Source organism: Triturus cristatus, chromosome 5_2, assembly GCF_964204655.1.
Source record: "Triturus cristatus chromosome 5_2, aTriCri1.1, whole genome shotgun sequence".
NCBI classification, from domain to species: domain Eukaryota; kingdom Metazoa; phylum Chordata; class Amphibia; order Caudata; family Salamandridae; genus Triturus; species Triturus cristatus.
The window spans coordinates 730,211,592-730,231,640 of NC_140588.1; positions in this window are offsets into that span (position 1 = coordinate 730,211,592).

Sequence of the window (20,049 nt, forward strand, 5' to 3'; positions counted from 1 at the left end):
TTTGCTTTTTGAGAGCTCCCATCAACCAAAGCAAACATTTGCTTGGTTGGAGCTATAAGCTCTCACCAAGGAAAAGCAAACAGCTTCCTCCCGAGGGTAGACACCTCAGGAGGTATCGTGAGCTGGTCCTGGGGGGTGGGGGTCCCCAGGGCCGTAAATGGCTCTATGGGGGGCGTGTGGCCCCACTTCGTCATAGGAGTTAGCCCCGGGGAGGTGGTAGTCCCCTGAGCCAGGGCACTGTCACTGACACCATACAATAATTTCTTTCAGCCCCAGAGAGATGGTGGTCCCTGGAGGTGCAGGGGGCAGCGTGGGTATTGTACCTTTTTGTTTGGCCCCTTTTTCTCAGGCCCAGCTTGATGGATCACCCCGAAATGTTCCATGCACAACACGAATCACTCGCACACTTTTATATATATATTATATATATATATATATATATATATATATATATATATATATATATATATATATATATATATATATATATATATATATATATATATATCTCCAAACTGCCGATACTTAAGTAAAGGATGACGACGCCGTGTCTTGCATAAATACACAAATTTAATGCTCAGCTGCTGGACGCGTTTCGCCTGTCCTGCAGGCTTGTTCACCAACCATTAACAATAAAGTTTGCCACCATTTTAAGACACTCGCCGCGTGTCACGTGCACAAGAACTACAATTGCAGTGTATTTGACAACAGACTAGTAGTTTGTTCAAAAAAACATGAAATCATGTTTAAAACTCTGTCAAATCGCAGCATGATTTAGGAATTAATTAATAAAAATCTTTCGAACTTATGACACAACAAATTGTGGACTCGAATTAATAAAGTTCCAAAATTAAATGTCGAGAGAGAAATATGCAATATAGCGCCAAATAACAATTCACGTTCAAGGCATTATCATATTGATTCAGAAACCATAATATTTGGTATTACCGGTATACAATGCTCTTTACATTCACACAGTGTGACATTGCTAATTTCATTAATCAAGTTCGATGTGTTGCCCAAGTGGGCCAAAATTCCTTGCAATTGTGTTTTACTGATTAGAAGAGTGTTGAATTTATCTGCAAATGTTTCAACTACAACAGTGCCACCAAAAAATAATAAAATTTAAAAAAATATAATAAATGGTTAAAAATGGACAAGGAAGAAGCTGTATCTGTACAATAATCATAGGTGGGTGTGCAGGTCTTCTTCAATATTGAGGCCTGTCGGGATTTTACAATTCAATTTGATTATATATGAAGACTCAAGTCTTCTCAATAGCTTTTCTCTGTTACCCCCCTCTTGCTGCTCTTAACTGTATCAATTACGAAATATGTCAAGCCAACTATGCTTTTATTATGAAAGCGCTCAAAGTGACGTGCCACAGGATAAGATTTGTCACCATTTTTAATTGTCCTCAAATGTTGTAAGACACGCTTATGCACTGGCAAGATAGAGCTGCCTACGTATCTCAGGCCACAAGAGCACTGAAGTACGTAGACAGCAAAATCCGTCTTGCATGTGAAATGGCCTTTGATTTTGAATTGTCTGTTTGTGAAACCTGATGTATACATGGAGGTGTTAGTACCATGAATACAAGCTTTACATTTTGTACATTTCACAAAACCTTCTTTCTTTGTGAGCCACATGGTGGCTGCTACTTTTGTGGGTGGAGTTTTCAGGACATTGCTAACCAACATTTGCTTAAAGCTCTTTGCTCTTCTGAACGTAATTTGTGGTTTTTTCTTTACTAGTTTCCCTAGTGTGGGTTCACTACAAATCAAATGCCAATGTTTGGCCAGGATGCTCCTTACTTTTTTGTGCTGAATATTGTAAGTGGTTATCATCCTGCAATCTTTTTTGTTTGCACTCTCCAATTTTTTCTTTGTGTTACTTTTGTTAAAGAGAATGTCTTCCCTTGTCCTTCTCTTGGCTTTGTTAATTGCCGCTCTAATGCACTCTTCAGAATAGCCTCTTGTCATGAAACGCAACTGCAATGTTGATAATTCATTGTCACAGCTCTCTTGATTGCTGCAATTGCGTATTGTTCTTAAGCATTCTCCATAAGGGATGCTCTTAATTAGATTTTGAGGATGGAAGCTTTTAGCATGTAGCAAAGAATTGCCAGCTGTGGGCTTCCGATATAGTGCAGTTTCAAGTTTATCATCTTTAATGTAAATAGACAGATCTAAGAAGTTTACATTGGTTTTACTGATGGTGCTGGTGAATTTGGGATTTAAATCATTATTTTGTATTTTTTCGATAAATATCACCAGTGATTCCTCGCTGCCCTTCCAAATGACAAATAAGTCATCTATGAATCTGCTCCAATGCATAACATTATTCTGCCATTCTTCTGGGTATGTTCTTTGGATCACCTGCTCCTCCCACCAGCCCATATGCGGATTAGCAAAGCTGGGGGCGAAGCAGGTGCCCATTGCTGTACCACATATTTGATGAAATAACTCGTCATCGAAAAGGAAATAGTTGTTTTTAAGACAAATTGATGTCATTTCTATTAGCATTTGGGTGTGTGCCCAAAATTTTACCGGTCTATTGCCCAAAAAATGTCTGACAGCATTCAAACCATCATCATGCCTGATGCTGGTGTAGAGAGTCGTGACATCAATGGTGACCAAAAGAAAATCATTTTCCCAAGGTAGATCGTAAACTTTTTTAAGGAAATCCCCCGTATCCTGAATATAGGATGGGAGGCATTTCGTTAAAGGGCATAGGAAAGAATCCACAAATTATTAGCAGAAATTATTGGCCGGCCAGGTGGATTAACCTGGTCTTTGTGCACCTTAGGAATCAAATACATCACAGGAATGACCGGCTTACTGATTTTCAGGAAGGCTAATTCTTCATCCTTTAGAATACCCTTGGAAAGCCACTCAATTAACCTAGAGTTATAGCACTTATGACTGTTGTACATGATCGTGTCTGAAACTTTCACATAATTAGTACGGACGTTGAGCTGTTTGTAGGCTTCTAGCAGATATTGTTGCTTGCTCCACAGTACTACGTTACCGCCCTTATCAGCATTACACACAATGCAATCTGCATTCATTGACAATTTTTTCACTAATGTAGCATAATCTCGTTGTTTCTGCGTTATTTGTTTATGTTGAGAAAACATGTTAGTGCACAAATGTTTTAGATCATTAACTACTAGTTCACTAAACATGTCCACTGCATCCTTTCCTGTTATTGGTGTGAATCTAGACACAGGTCTAAAGGACGTTGGATCATTACTGGTGATATTTAGGCCTTCTTCTTCTGCTATTGAGTTAGCTTGTCTGATGTTAGTCTCTAAATTCGAAGCGACATTATTAGATACGGTCTCTTCCTGCAAAAAGTGCATGTCCAGCATTAAGTTCATATCGTCGACTACCAATCCGCTTGCATGTTCAACATTTACATTGGTTCGAGATGGCATTAATTTCTCATTGGTAGCGAAATATTTTTTCAATTTTAAAGTCCGGATAAATTTGAGCACATCTACTCGTGTTCTCACATAGTCAAATTCCTCCTCTGGGCAAAATGACAAACCAAGTCTTAAGATTTTCTCCTCTTTATCTGATAGTACAATGTCAGTCAAGTTAATGATTGAAGTTTTGTCGTCCATGTTTATTACATTTAGGTCTTGGGCTTCACAGCGCCTTCTATATTGCCTCGCGCCTTTCCTCCTCTGTTGCCTCTGCCTCTTCCTCTTTGAGGCTTTGCGTGATGTACAAATGGCCTTGGACGGAGATTGAACCTCCTCTCCTGCTCTAAAAAACCAAACTCTTCAATCACTGTTGGTGCAGCTCCCAGATTACTCCCACTGGTTCCTTCATCACAATCTGTATCGAGCTCAGAGCTAGGGATACTGCTCATTTCAGAATTTTCTTGTATCGGCTGTTTGCCACCTATATTCATTTTTTGTCTGCGCAGAGTGTTAAACTTCTTGGCAAAGGTGTAAATTTGACCACGTTCATAATCTAGCTTGTATATATATATATAAAAGTGTGCGAGTGATTCTTGTTGTGCATGGAACATTTCGGGGTGATCCGTCAAGCTGGGCCTGAGAAAAAGGGGGCAAACAAAAAGGTACAATACCCACGCTCTCTCTCTATATATATATATAGGTTAAAAGAGTATTAAGAGTAATTTTAGGGTTTAGAGTGCATATGGGTATTGGGTCCTAAGTGTAATTTTAGGGTTATGGGATGGGTAGGGATATTGGGTGGTAAGATGTATTTAGGGACCAGGGGTGTGTGTGTGTGTGTACATATATATACCAGTAGGTAGTTATAGTAGTTATAATTAGGACCTATTATCCATAGGAAAATCATAACATTCTTTTCCCAATAACTTTGGCGTCAGTTGCCGAATCTTCAAAAACTCGTGGGGCGCTCCGGTCTGCTCCTATCTTAAAAGTTTCTGGGGGGATTCGGCAAGCGGGGGCCGAGAAAAAAGGGGGGTCCCAAAACGTGTTTTCTCCATGTTAATTCCCACAGGAAACTTTAGACACGGCTACAGCCCGAACTGCTCAATGGAATTACACCAAATTTGGCGAAAAGGTAGCCCTTGGTTCAGAAAGATCCCTTTTTGCTAAATGGTGTAAATCCATTCCGTAGTTCATGAGAAATTAGAAAAAGAAAAAGTTTCAATATCTGGGCGGAGCCTAACGACACATCTCATTGTGATATCTGATTGGCTGTCAGCACTTCATCCTGGAATTGCTGGCAGCCATCTTGGGACCAATATACATGATAGTACCCCACTGAAATGCATTGTAGTAAATCGAAGATTTTGAGGGTTACCAAAAGGAGAACTATAAAGGGTGATAACAGACTTTAGTTACATTAGAATTCATTTGTTGATGGTACCATACTAATTTCAGGAATTGTGGTGTGTTCTAAGGTGATTTTACCCCGTGAAAAAACCTTCTGCTGGGATATCATGAATCATGTTTGAGAGAAAACTGGAGCTAAAATGAGAGCATATTTTCTGTAAATTCACATTATCTTTCTCAGTCATGTGAGAATGAAGTCTGTCATTCTCAGTAAATCATGTACATCCAACAAGGGCAGAGACTGTCAGTTGATTCCTTTGTGTTCTACTGCAGCTTCCCAGAGTGTTCTACAGAACAACTAGAGCGCTAACAGCCTTACTTATGACAAAAGTATGGCACACCTGAAGCCATCTTGATTGGAATAAACTGGTAACACTTAAAACATTTAATTTAAAAAGGAACAAAATGATGGGGTTCATTTTGCCATAGAAATTATGGTTAGTGCTGTAGAAAGAAAAATTAGAACATGTTTGTTGTGAAATATAAAACGTACCAGCTCCAAAATGCTTTTTAAGGGATTTATTTCTGGTAAATACACAAGGCCCACGGAACCAGCAGGACAGTGCGTGCAACCGCCACGGCGAACAGAGCCTGTGTCACGGTGCCGCGCTGACGTCATTTATAAAACGCTCCGAACATTCGGAGCAGGACCGGTGACAAGCACCAACACAAACAAAGGACTTCGCTAGAAGTCCGACATCTCCCCCAAGTTCATTTCATCCTCAACATCTCCCTTTCCCAATAATATAACAAACATTAGTACATCTCATATTCCTCGTATTTCTTGGGTAGTTTGATTACCCTTCTTGATCTTTCTTGGCTCATAGTTCCTAGACCTTCCACTAGTCCTGTGGACTCACTATTCACAGTCTTGCTCACGTCTCCTTGGTTTGTGACCCTTTCATGTTCTGTACTCTTTCTAGATTGCACATTGCCGTGAGCAGAGTCCTTGTCGGGTTTGTCTCCTCCAATCTCGCCACTACTTCTAGGTTCCTCGTAGCTTCTATTCCACCATTCCTCCAATCCGCTCATGCTGGGCCTAGCCGAAGCGCACTCTTCCCAACTCAAAACGCTATCCTCAGCATCTTGCTGGCTTCTTCCTTTCATGATGATTTTCTCTTGTCCTTTTTTTAGTTTTACTACGTCATCCTTGCTTCGCCATCCTGCAAGTTCTAAACAAACAGCTCCCTTGGATGCCTGCTGCACAAGAATTGGATCACTGAACACTGACTCTCCTTTTATGACCTTGTAGGGTTTCCTTACAATCACCCAGTCACCTTTTACAATTTCTTTTTCCTTTGTTTTTTTCGTTGCATCTGTATATGCCTTAGATTTTTCTTGCTTAGAGACTATCTTCTGTCTGACATTTGTCACTTCGTCATTTATTTCCTCCACTCTTTCAGTCCCTTCAAACCACTTATTGTACTTCGGCGTGATCTTGCACGTACACTCTCTCCCTCTCAACAGAAAGAAGGGCGTGTATCGGGTGGTTTCATTTGGAGTAGTGTTGTACGTATCTATTTTTGCACGAATGTATTTCTTCACATTCAGGTTCGATGCAATCGCCAGTTGGATGCCTTCCTTAATGAACCTATTCATCCTCTCCACTTGTCCATTACTTTTTGGGCTGTAGAGTGGTGTTTTCTCTTGCACGATTCCTAACTGGTCAAGGAAATCCACCATTTGTTGCGATACCAACTGGGTGCCATTATCTGACACGATGATTTTTGGCTGTCCTTCCATGGAGAATATTTTCTTCAGGAACTCTATGACACACTCCGTGGTTATGCAACGTGTAAATTTGTAGTGCACCCATTTCGAGTAATAGTCTGAAAGTACTATTATATAACGACAGTTATCTTGTAGTAAGTTGAATGGGCCTGCGAAGTCTATAGCTATTTTCGCCCATGGACATCTGGGAATGTCAACCATTTGTAGTTCACCTTTGCGCACTTTCCAGTGTTTGTCTGCCTTGAGGCATTGTTCACATTTCTCCACGTACATATTCACGTCGCTTGACATACCTGGCCACCAATAATACTGTTTTAGTATGTTTCTTGTTGCAGTGCTACCCGGATGTGCCTTGTGTGCTATTTTGATCAACCTTTGTCGTAATCCTGAGGGTGGCACAAACAGGTTAAGAACAAGAAGAGCAGTTCCTATGGGTAGCTAGTTGGGAAGTGAGAGGAAGTTGGGGAGCACAGGTCTTTTCTTCGTAATGCCCTCACACACCCCAGGGGATGTCATGCTTCATCATTTGGGCATTTGCCCCTCGTCAGGCCGGCGCTGCAATGCCTGACGGGCTCCCGAAACCGGGGCTCTTTGTCGGGGATCTTTTGAAGAAGCCGTATGGGTGCGTGTGGGTGTGAGGGCAAGGTAGTGCACGAGGAGTGAGATGTTTAAAAAAGGTATAGGGCCGTCCTACTTATTTCAGTAATTTTATTAGTGAGGTAGCTCTAGCCTTGGTAAAAAGAGGTGTAGAAGCCCTATTTAGGAGTAATGGTCCGTAAGGGCTAATTATGTGAGGGTGTGGTCAACATGTTTCGTGCCCCAGCTGCCCAAAAGGGTCAATGGCACTTCGTCAGGACCCAAAAAATTAATTAGAACGTGTGAAGGTAAGTGCACTACCGTTGTTAGCACTAGTTGCTAGGAACGGTAGGGGGTGATTATTAAGGAACTGGTACTGAGATGAGGATAGACCTATGGTAGGGAACAAAAAAAGGGGGGGGGGGGAAAGGAAACAAGTCACAATAACCAGCGAGTGAAAACAGCCATTGGCAAAGGTGAATGCACTGGACAAAGGTGCGCCTCGGTGAAAACAGAGTGCACAGGTCACTCTTTAGTGCACTTTAGGTGTTTTTTTGTTTTATGTGTCCTGTGGGTGGTGGAAAGACGGAGAAGATCCGTCGTGGACCTTCTAATGGAATGGTGTCATACGTCGTGATCGTAACGACGGTGCCGTGCTTTGCGGACGGAATAAAGAAGGTCACGGGTGGCTATATAGCAAACCAGTTGGTAAAAATTACTCTGTGGTTCTATAAAAATAGTCCTGTGCTGTGCGCGTGTAAATCCATCAAACCGATGTCCAAAGGCAGACAGGAATGATTAGGAATACAGACGATAAGACTAGTGACACAATGTCAATGTGAACCGAAAGAGAGACATAAGTTATCATTTATCGATCAGGGAAGGCTAAGGTCGTACGTGAAAAAGGTTCGTATACTAGCGTGAGGGCATGCCACAAAACCAACTGATTTCAAGACATACTGTAAACGGAACTGAATTCATCAACTCACCCCTCACGACCTAGTTCCGGACAGACGGGGATGACAACAGAGCACAAAAGTTGCTCCGAATTCTATGCAGAGGCCAAACACAGATAGGAGAAACAGGTATGAGAAAAATTACGTTTGCATCTTAACAAAAGCTGACGAGCAGGCTTACCAACGGGATCCAGTCATACGATCACGGTACTCACGTAGGTAGACTGGCAACTTGCTGGCGTCCTACCCTCGCTCTGGGCCCCGTGCAGGCTACTTCCCGGGTGCGTCTAAAATAGCGTAGGAAGACGTCCCTCGACGTGGTGGCCATGTTGGAATGGGATCTACTCGCTCTCATGTCATGTGACATACGGTGCTTGTGGGAGTAAACGGCGGCCATGTCAGAACGGGGCAGCTACAGTAATGGAGTTATTACTAGGTCAAAGGGGTTAAAAAGGGTTAAAAAAGGGGGGGGGGGCGGAAAGGGTAGCAAACACTCGCCAAATATATTGATAGATGTAATTATACATCCCTCAGAAATTGTCATTATTAAAAAAAACTGTATTCCTGTTCTATTGATATGATCCCTGGGGGGTCTAGCCAATGTAGGACACAAGGACCTTAGTACTCAAACTCAAGATGATCAGGAGGTAGGTGGTGTAGGCGGGTAACATAATGCGGAAAAAACAACAAAGTGGCATTTGATAGGGCTATTCAGTGATTCATTTCAGCCCAAGGTATGTCATCGTTAAGGCCCCTCATGTGTGACGCAAGCTTGAACACCCAGCATTGTTCCTTTCTAAAGAGGGCTTCTTTGGTGATGACTGGGAAGGCCTCTAAGATAGTCCAATTTAGCTCATTAGGTGTATGATTATGTGCCGCATAATGAGAACACATCTTAGTATTAATTTTTTTGCAACGTACATTGCTTCTGTGTTCGGTTAGTCTTGTCTTTACTGGGCGTGTGGTCATCCCAATATATTGTAACGAACACGGGCATGTGATTAGATAAATGCAATTGCGTGTGTTGCAATTTGTGTGTTTCCTCTGGGTCCAAATCCAGTTGGTAGTCAATTGAACTGTTTTACTTACTCGGGTAAGCGGGCAAACCACACATTGGCCACAGGGGTAATGTCCGCTTACCGGAGGCAAGTTCCACAAGGTATTAGAAACTGTAGGGGCTGGTAGTTTAGGTCTAGTGTTAATTAGGAGATCCTTGATGTTGGCTGTGCGTTTAAATGCAAATCTCGGTTTACTTAGAGACAGATCACCTGAGTCTAGTATTCGCCATTGTTTATTGATGATCCTTTTTAGCAAGTTGGACTCTGGAGTGAAAGTGGTCACACATGTGATGAGGTCTGAATCTGGTTTTGTCTGTGATTCAAGAAGGGTAGACCTATTGGTGTTGCGTGCTCATTTTTTTGCATTATTGATAATGCGGGCAGGATATTGTCTCAGGGTTAGATTCCTACCAAGTTCAGATGCTTGCTTATTGTAGTCATCTATCTTGCTGCAGTTCCTACGGATGCGTAAGAACTGCCCATATGGGAGATTGTCTTTTAGTGCCTTGGGGTGAAAACTATTGTATAGTAAAGGACAATGGCTGTCAGTGGGTTTTTTATAGGTTATCGTCTCCATGGTACCCATGTTATTAATTATCATTAGATCAAGAAATGGTAGTTCCTGATGGGAACAGGTTGCGGTAAATTTGAGGAAAGGGTTCAGACTGTTCACCCATGACAAAAAATTCGGGATACTATCCGTGCTGCCTTTCCAAAAAATCAAAATATCATCAATGTAACGTCTCCAAAGGAGAACGTTACTCAAGAAGGGATTGGTGTCCGTGAGCACATGTTTGCCCTCGAAGTCTGACATGTAGAGACATGCCAGGCTCGGGGCGAAGGTGCTGCCCATCGAAGTTCCTTGGGTCTGATGGAACAGTTGATCCTCAAATAAAAAGAAATTCTCTGTAAGAGCAATATTGGCACATTCCATAATAAAGCCCACGGGGGTCGGTGAATCCCAGTTGGTATTGAGCAGGATCGTTTCCACCACCTCAAGAGTGTTAAGCTGAGGGATATTGGTGTAGAGGGCTTCCACATCCAGAGTGAGAAGTACATCTGGATGTGGGCCCTCCTGGTTGGTGAGTTCAATCAGTCTTAGAACATCTCTTGTGTCTTGGAGAAATGTAGGGGTGGTTTTCACCAAGGGGCGGAAAAAGTGATCGCAAAATTTGGATAGAGGTTCCAAGAGGGACCCTATGCCGGACACAATGGGTCTCCCGGGTGGTGGGGAGACCCCTTTGTGAATCTTTGGCAAAGTGTAAAAGTAGGGTACTCTAGGATTGGTATTGACTATAAAGTCAGCTTCATTTTTTGAAATCCATGCTTGGTGGAGTGCCGCCGTGACCATGGAGTTGATTTTGGTGGAAAGGCGTGGTGTAGGGTCTGTAGTGAGTGGTGTATAGTAATTAGTATTTTGTAGTTGGCGTAGACATTCCGTCCGGTAGTCAGTGCTAGCCATGATAACTATAGCACCACCTTTGTCAGCTTCCTTGATAGTAATAGAGACGTCATTAGCTAAGGTCTTTATGGCTAATGTCTCAGCTTGAGTGACGTTGGAAAATTTCCGAGATTGAAGTTTCTCAGAAATTTCTTTGAGAACTGCTTTCTCAAAAGTCAAAACTTCTGGAGGCACCATACTTGAGGTGGGTGTAAAGGTCGAGGGTTTTCGTAGACCTGTATCCGTTGGAGGTAGGTTGGGTTGGTTGCCGAAATAGGCCTTGAGGCGTATTTTTCTGAAGAGGTTTTGCACTTCAAGATTAGTACGAAAGACATCCACTTTGGGGGTAGGTACAAATCCTAGGCCCCTTTTCAGGACGTTAGTTTCTGTGTCAGTGAGAGAATGTTGTGACAAGTTAACAATTAATTTCTCTTTTCCTGGTGGCTCCGTAATTCCATGTGTGGTGGTGGTTGCTGAGCCTGATCCCGCCATTGTACTTGTTTCTGCTGGTTTTGTTGCTGCTGGTTTTGTCCGCCTCGTCTTCTTCTGCCTCGCCCCTTGCCCCAGCCTCTGCCTAAAAAAGGTTGTGGTTGGTAAGGAGGAAACAGGGGTGGTGGTCCTTGTGGATATTGCCACATCGGTGGTCCATGAAATGGAATGGGTCCCTGATAGGGGGATGGCCCTTGGAATGGTACAGGTCCTTGATAATGTTGTTGACCATATCCGTACATGGTATTGGTCGGTCTTTTAGGATATTGGTTCTGATGGTAGGGACCTTGCGCCTCAGAACTGGAGTTACTTCCTGAGGAATTTGTACGGCGACGAGAGTTAGTACTTTCGTCGGATAGGTAGTCATCTCCAGAAGGCACAAAATCATCTTTTAAATAAGGATATACCTTTTCCTTGCTGAACCGCGTGATGTCCTTTTGAAGTTTTGTAACTTTCTGTCTCATCAGGTAGTCTTTTTTGTCATTGATCTCTTTCGTGATCTCGGCCAGCTTGGCCTTGAAGGCAGCGTTGGCAATACTGGCTTTGATATTGCCTTCCGCTAAGGTGATTTTCTGTAGGAGTTCATCTGCCAGTCTTTTGGCGGTCTTAATAATAAGTACCAAAAGATCCCTGGTGCATTTCCATGCCACCAGGGACCATTCTTCCTTGAATTGTTTATCCTCTAGAAAAATCCTCGGGGTGTTGGTGACGATCAACCCATTAGGTGCTATATTAGCACGTAGGTATTCCGTCATGATGGCTCCATGCATGATGATTTTCATGAGTTGCCTTTTCATGTTTGTGATGGTTGTCCAATCGCCGGCAGAGCTGCTAGTAGAAGCTCCTCCATCTGGATCCAGTAACGAGGGTCCGCTCAGAATTTCTGAGACACATTCCTCATCAAAGGAGAGACCTTGGTTATTATCCATGGTGGCGTGAGAGAACTGGCTACCACTGGTAGCAGGAGAAAGAAACAAAAGTCCCACGGCTGAGCCGCCGCGCTTAACTTATTTATACAGAGAGGGACAAGGAGCCTAGTTTTTTAACAGGTCCTGCTCAGAAGGCACCAATGGAATATTAAGAACAAGAAGAGCAGTTCCTATGGGTAGCTAGTTGGGAAGTGAGAGGAAGTTGGGGAGCACAGGTCTTTTCTTCGTAATGCCCTCACACACCCCAGGGGATGTCATGCTTCATCATTTGGGCATTTGCCCCTCGTCAGGCCGGCGCTGCAATGCCTGACGGGCTCCCGAAACCGGGGCTCTTTGTCGGGGATCTTTTGAAGAAGCCGTATGGGTGCGTGTGGGTGTGAGGGCAAGGTAGTGCACGAGGAGTGAGATGTTTAAAAAAGGTATAGGGCCGTCCTACTTATTTCAGTAATTTTATTAGTGAGGTAGCTCTAGCCTTGGTAAAAAGAGGTGTAGAAGCCCTATTTAGGAGTAATGGTCCGTAAGGGCTAATTATGTGAGGGTGTGGTCAACATGTCAGACAAAACCAGATTCAGACCTCATCACATGTGTGACCACTTTCACTCCAGAGTCCAACTTGCTAAAAAGGATCATCAATAAACAATGGCGAATACTAGACTCAGGTGATCTGTCTCTAAGTAAACCGAGATTTGCATTTAAACGCACAGCCAACATCAAGGATCTCCTAATTAACACTAGACCTAAACTACCAGCCCCTACAGTTTCTAATACCTTGTGGAACTTGCCTCCGGTAAGCGGACATTACCCCTGTGGCCAATGTGTGGTTTGCCCGCTTACCCGAGTAAGTAAAACAGTTCAATTGACTACCAACTGGATTTGGACCCAGAGGAAACACACAAATTGCAACACACGCAATTGCATTTATCTAATCACATGCCCGTGTTCGTTACAATATATTGGGATGACCACACGCCCAGTAAAGACAAGACTAACGGAACACAGAAGCAATGTACGTTGCAAAAAAACTAATACTAAGATGTGTTCTCATTATGCGGCACATAATCATACACCTAATGAGCTAAATTGGACTATCTTAGAGGCCTTCCCAGTCATCACCAAAGAAGCCCTCTTTAGAAAGGAACAATGCTGGGTGTTCAAGCTTGCGTCACACATGAGGGGCCTTAACGATGACATACCTTGGGCTGAAATGAATCACTGAATAGCCCTATCAAATGCCACTTTGTTGTTTTTTCCGCATTATGTTACCCGCCTACACCACCTACCTCCTGATCATCTTGAGTTTGAGTACTAAGGTCCTTGTGTCCTACATTGGCTAGACCCCCCAGGGATCATATCAATAGAACAGGAATACAGTTTTTTTTTAATAATGACAATTTCTGAGGGATGTATAATTACATCTATTAATACATTTGGCGAGTGTTTGCTACCCTTTCCGCCCCCCCCCTTTTTTAACCCTTTTTAACCCCTTTGACCTAGTAATAACTCCATTACTGTAGCTGCCCCGTTCTGACATGGCCGCCGTTTACTCCCACAAGCACCGTATGTCACATGACATGAGAGCGAGTAGATCCCATTCCAACATGGCCACCACGTCGAGGGACGTCTTCCTACACTATTTTAGACGCACCCGGGAAGTAGCCTGCACGGGGCCCAGAGCGAGGGTAGGACGCCAGCAAGTTGCCAGTCTACCTACGTGAGTACCGTGATCGTATGACTGGATCCCGTTGGTAAGCCTGCTCGTCAGCTTTTGTTAAAATGCAAACGTAATTTTTCTCATACCTGTTTCTCCTATCGGTGTTTGGCCTCTGCATAGAATTCGGAGCAACTTTTGTGCTCTGTTGTCATCCCCGTCTGTCCGGAACTAGGTCGTGAGGGGTGAGTTGATGAATTCAGTTCCGTTTACAGTATGTCTTGAAATCAGTGGGTTTTGTGGCATGCCCTCACGCTAGTATACGAACCTTTTTCACGTACGACCTTAGCCTTCCCTGATCGATAAACGATAACTTATGTCTCTCTTTCGGTTCACGTTGACATTGTGTCACTAGTCTTATAGTCTGTATTCCTAATCATTCCTGTCTGCCTTTGGACATTGGTTTGATGGATTTACACGCGCACAGCACAGGACTATTTTTATAGAACCACAGAGTAATTTTTACCAACTGGTTTGCTATATAGCCACCCGTGACCTTCTTTATTCCGTCCGCAAAGCACGGCACCGTCGTTACGATCACGACGTATGACACCATTCCATTAGAAGGTCCACGACGGATCTTCTCCGTCTTTCCACCACCCACAGGTCACATAAAACAAAAAAACACCTAAAGTGCACTAAAGAGTGACCTGTGCACTCTGTTTTCACCGAGGCGCACCTTTGTCCAGTGCATTCACCTTTGCCAATGGCTGTTTTCACTCGCTGGTTATTGTGACTTGTTTCCTTTCCCCCCCCCCCTTTTTTTGTTCCCTACCATAGGTCTATCCTCATCTCAGTACCAGTTCCTTAATAATCACCCCCTACCGTTCCTAGCAACTAGTGCTAACAACGGTAGTGCACTTACCTTCACACGTTCTAATTAATTTTTTTGGTCCTGACGAAGTGCCATTGACCCTTTTGGGCAGCTGGGGCACGAAACATGTTGACCACACCCTCACATAATTAGCCCTTACGGACCATTACTCCTAAATAGGGCTTCTACACCTCTTTTTACCAAGGCTAGAGCTACCTCACTAATAAAATTACTGAAATAAGTAGGACGGCCCTATACCTTTTTTAAACATCTCACTCCTCGTGCACTACCTTGCCCTCACACCCACACGCACCCATACGGCTTCTTCAAAAGATCCCCGACAAAGAGCCCCAGTTTCGGGAGCCCGTCAGGCATTGCAGCGCCGGCCTGACTAGGGGCAAATGCCCAAATGATGAAGCATGACATCCCCTGGGGTGTGTGAGGGCATTACGAAGAAAAGACCTGTGCTCCCCAACTTCCTCTCACTTCCCAACTAGCTACCCATAGGAACTGCTCTTCTTGTTCTTAATATTCCATTGGTGCCTTCTGAGCAGGACCTGTTAAAAAACTAGGCTCCTTGTCCCTCTCTGTATAAATAATATGGCACAAACAGGTCACATCTCTTCAAGAACCCATTTTCGATTGACAGTTCATCACTTACTTGCTGGTAGCTTCTCAGTTCATTTGCTAGGTTTCTCACAGGAGGCCATTTTGACATCACATTTTCCATCACCTTCCTCATCAGGTTGTCTTCTTTTACACTCTGTAACCACTCGTCTCCTGTAATTGATCCGTTCCACATTGCTGTTGCATCAACCAGCGCTACCACACACTCCTCATTCTCAAGCGAACTTTCGTCCTTCATTTTCATTGGCAACCTCGACAAGCAGTCAGCCCTGCAGTTTTTTCCACCTTTTATGTGTCTGATGCTAAAATTGTACTCCTGCATCCGAGACAACAACCGAATCAGTCTTGCGCTAGCATTTCCATTTCCTCGTCCAGTACCATCCAACATGTAAGTTAGCGGTTTGTGATTCGTCACGATCTCAAAAGGTTTGCCCCATAAATAAGTCTTCAATTTCTGTACAGCCCACACACATGCAAGGGTTTCACGTTCTATTGTGCTGTAATTCTTTTCTGCCTCGTTTAAAGTTCTTGATATAAATGCGACGGTATTCTCAGTGTTGCCTTCCATCTGACAGAATACAGCCCCTATCCCTATAGCACTTGCATCGACTGTGATGATGTTCCTCAATTTTGGATTGTATGGTTTCAAGGCCGGCACGTTGGCTATGTCGTGTTTTATTTTTTCAAACGCACTTCTTTGTTCATTTGACCATTGATATCTCACATTTTTTCTCAACAACTGCCTTAACGGTTCTGCCATACTTGCATATCCTTCTATGAACTTCGCATAGTATTCGCTGAGGCCCAAAAAAGATTTCAAGGCGTCTTTATTGCCTGGTTCAGGTGCTTCCCTGATCGCTTCTACCAAATCATCCTTTGGTGTGACTCCGTTAGAGGTCAGGGTGTGGCCCAGGTACTCTATTTTCTCCGCCATAAATCTGCACTTCTCTTTAGAAACTGTCATACCTTTGTCTCTCAGTATTCCTATTACTGTGCTTAGTAAGTGTAGATGATCTCTCCTCTCCTTCGTATGTATCAGTATATCGTCCTGGAATGCTTCTACCCCTGTTAAGTTTCCAAACAGTAAATCCATGAGCTTTTGGAACACTCCAGATGATGAAGCCAGACCAAATGGTAGATGTACATACCTATAGGCTCCAAAAGGAGTGATGAACGTTGTCAGTTTTTTTGACTCCTCCGTTAAGCAAACCTGGTGGTACGCTGATTTCAAGTCTATTAGCGAGAAATATTTTGACCCCGCAGTTGACGCGAGTATCTCCTGTATTTTTGGGAGAGGGTGGCAGTTCACTAGTATATTTTTGTTTAATGACCTAAGGTCTACACATAGACGTAGGTCTCCAGTAGTTTTTTTTTTCGAAACTACAATTGCCGAAACCCATTCTGAGGCGTCTGCCTCCTCAATTACACCTTCTTTTACCAGTTTAGTTAGCATTTCCTTCAATTCATTTCTCACTGAGAGAGGTACAGTTCGTACTTTATGTTTTACAGGTATTGCCCCTTCTTTCATTTTTATCTCATGTACAAATCCTTTCACACACCCAATTCCTCCTTCCAAAATATCGCTACACTCTTTCATTATACAGTTTAAACTTTTTTCATCATCATATACATGCACTTCATTTATCATATGCAACATGTCTTCCCTCAACATTATGGGTTCATCTGCACCTGGTACTAGTATTACGCCTAGCTTGGCTAGGTCCCTCCATCCTACCAAGTTCCTACCACGCTTTGCCACATATACCTTAGTTCTGATACTTCTACTTTTGAATGTGAGCACATCCTCAAAATAACCCACCATCTCAATGTCCTGATCCCCGAACGCCTTTGGGTTAACATCAGTTACTTCTAGTTTTACATTTTCCCACTTTTCATCGAACACTTCGTCTGAAATCAGTGTTATGGGTGACCCTGAATCCGCTGTGAATGCCAATTCTACCTCCCCAATAAGTGCATTCCCTATCGGGCCCTTAATCCTGCCATCAACGCTATCTATCGACAGTACAATGTTCGCACACATTTCCTGATCTGCCTCACTTAATGCACTTATCCTCATTCCTTCTCCTGGTTTTTTTGTTTTACACAGTGCTGAGTAGTGACCCATTTTTTTACATTTCACGCACTTTTTACCTAGCGCTGGACATGTTCTACAGTCTGCTAAATGGTCTTGTGACCCACATCTGAAGCAATTCCAATTTTTTACTCCTACTTTTTTACTGCCCCAATTCTTATCAACACCCCTTGGCTCCACTCTCTTTTTGTCCTGCAAATGAAATACATTAGAGTTACTGCTGGTAGTTGCTAACTCTTTAGTTGATACTAGCGACCTTTCTATACCATTGGCAATATCTGTCACTTCCTCTAGCGTCGGATTCCTGCACGCTAACAACCTCTCTTGTACCTTTTTTGAGTAACAATAAAATACCACTTGATCTCTTATATAGACATCAACCATGTCTTCATATTCACAATCTTTCGCTAGTACTCTCAAGCAAGCTATATACTCCTCAACAGTCTCCCCCTCTTCTTGCTTCCTCAGCGCAAATTTGTGCCTCCCCACCATTATATTACTCTCTTCCAAAAATTGTTTTTCAAGTCTTTTTATCGCTTCCTGATATTCATCTAATGGTATGAACACTCCTGGTGGGCTTTCATACTCCGGCAAGCTATCAAAAATTTCTTGTCCCGTTTTTCCTAAGAGTCCAAATAAAAGCGCTTTTTTTCTCTCAGCGTCATATTTTTTTCCATCTATTGACACTATGTAATTTTCAAACGCTCTGAGCCAGCTCTTCCACTTCATTATTGGCTTTCCAGGTTCTTCCAGAAACAATGGAGGTACACATATGTTATTACTTTGTTCCATATTTACTTTCTCTTGTCAAGTTTAAGTTTTACTTATATTATTTCCTTTAGGTGTCAGTCACCACGCTCTTTTGCACATCAACCGCACTTATCCTTTACTGCTGGTTGCTGGACAATCAGTTCACTTCTTTATTTCTTTCCTTCCTTTACCCTTGCTGTTCTCCTCATAAACGTGTCTGTCACTCCCCTTATTTTATTTCTTCACCTGCTTCATTAGCAGTGGTCTGTGCTGATTTATCTTCCCCCTTCAGGGCACCACGCATAGGGCAATGTCAGTCACTATTTATTCAGTGTGTTGACGCTCTCTTTTTTTTTTTTTATCGAGCTGTCATCCTTACATTGCTCGGCACACACGCGTTATTTCCTCACAGACTTCGGTTGCTCAAAATGGCGGCCGCTCGCTGCGTTGGTGTGACGTGCCCGGCGCTGCTCCAATCAGAATGTAGAGCTGGCCCTATGTCACACCGACCTTCGACACGCTTTTCCTGTCAGTTTCCTCACAGACATCCACTGTCTTCCATTCCCTCACAGTGCGCACTTACGGTTTGCCGTCGATCATGCCCACAGCTTTACAGTTCTTTTTTTTTTTTCTTGAAGACAAAGCCTTTGGTCTGTAAGACAGTTCTCCCTTCACAGAATATTCTCTTCAGGATCAATCGCCCGTGAGCCCCGTTTACCAGATCCCATCACTCGTCGCCATTGTTGTGAAATATAAAACGTACCAGCTCCAAAATGCTTTTTAAGGGATTTATTTCTGGTAAATACACAAGGCCCACGGAACCAGCAGGACAGTGCGTGCAACCGCCACGGCGAACAGAGCCTGTGTCACGGCGCCGCGCTGACGTCATTTATATAACGCTCCGAACATTCGGAGCAGGACCGGTGACAAGCACCAACACAAACAAAGGACTTCGCTAGAAGTCCGACATCTCCCCCAAGTTCATTTCATCCTCAACAATGTTTCAAGTGTGATCTCAAATATCTTCCTGTTATATTTCAACAGGAGCAGCCTGTCAGTTGATGCCTTTGTGTTCTACTGCAGCTTCCCAGAGTGTCCTTAAGAACAACTAGAGAGCTAACAGTCTTACTTATGACAAAATTATGTTACACCTGAAGCCATCTTGATTGGAACAAACTGGTAACACTTAAAACATTTAATTTAAAAAGGAACAAAATGAGGGGGTTGATTTTGCCATAGAAATTATGGTTAGTGCTGCAGAAAGAAAAATTAGGGCATGTTTTAAGTGAGATCTCAAATATCTTCCTGTTATATTTCAACAGGAGCAGCCTGTCAGTTGATGCCTTCATGTTCTACTGCAGCTTCCCAGAGTGTTCTAAAGAACAACTAGAGAGCTAACAGTCTTACTTATGACAAAATTATGGCACACCTGAAGCCATCTTGATTGGAATAGACTGGTAACACTTAAAACATTACATTTAAAAAGGAACAAAATTAGGGGGTTCATTTTGCCCTAGAAATTATGGTTAGTGCTGCAGAAAGAAAATGTAGGACATGTTTTAAGTGAGATCTCAAATCCTCTTCTATTTCATTTGTAAATTCTGACATGCAGACTGAAACAATCACTTTCAATACCAGCAGTAGACTTCCAGTTAACTCCCTGGTGAGCAGTAGCTTTACTACAGTGATCTAATGAACAACTAGAGTGCTAACATTCTGAATTTATGGCAAATGTGTGACACATCTGAATGCCTTCTTGATGGAATCAAAGTAAATAACTGAAAGCATTTCCTACTGAGGAGACTGCAGTAAATGAGGAAATTAGGAAACTTCATAACAAATAAGTCTCCCAAGATGGCCAACAGAGAAAAAAGAGCCCAAATGTAGCACAAATATCACCCAGATGTAGTCCACATATAGCCCAATGACAGAAGTGTGCAAAACACTTTTTATTTTTAGTTTTTCTGCAGTTTTATATAGTGCAGACTAGTCAGGTATTGGAGTCTTACATCTTACTTGGACCCCTTATTGTGTATTT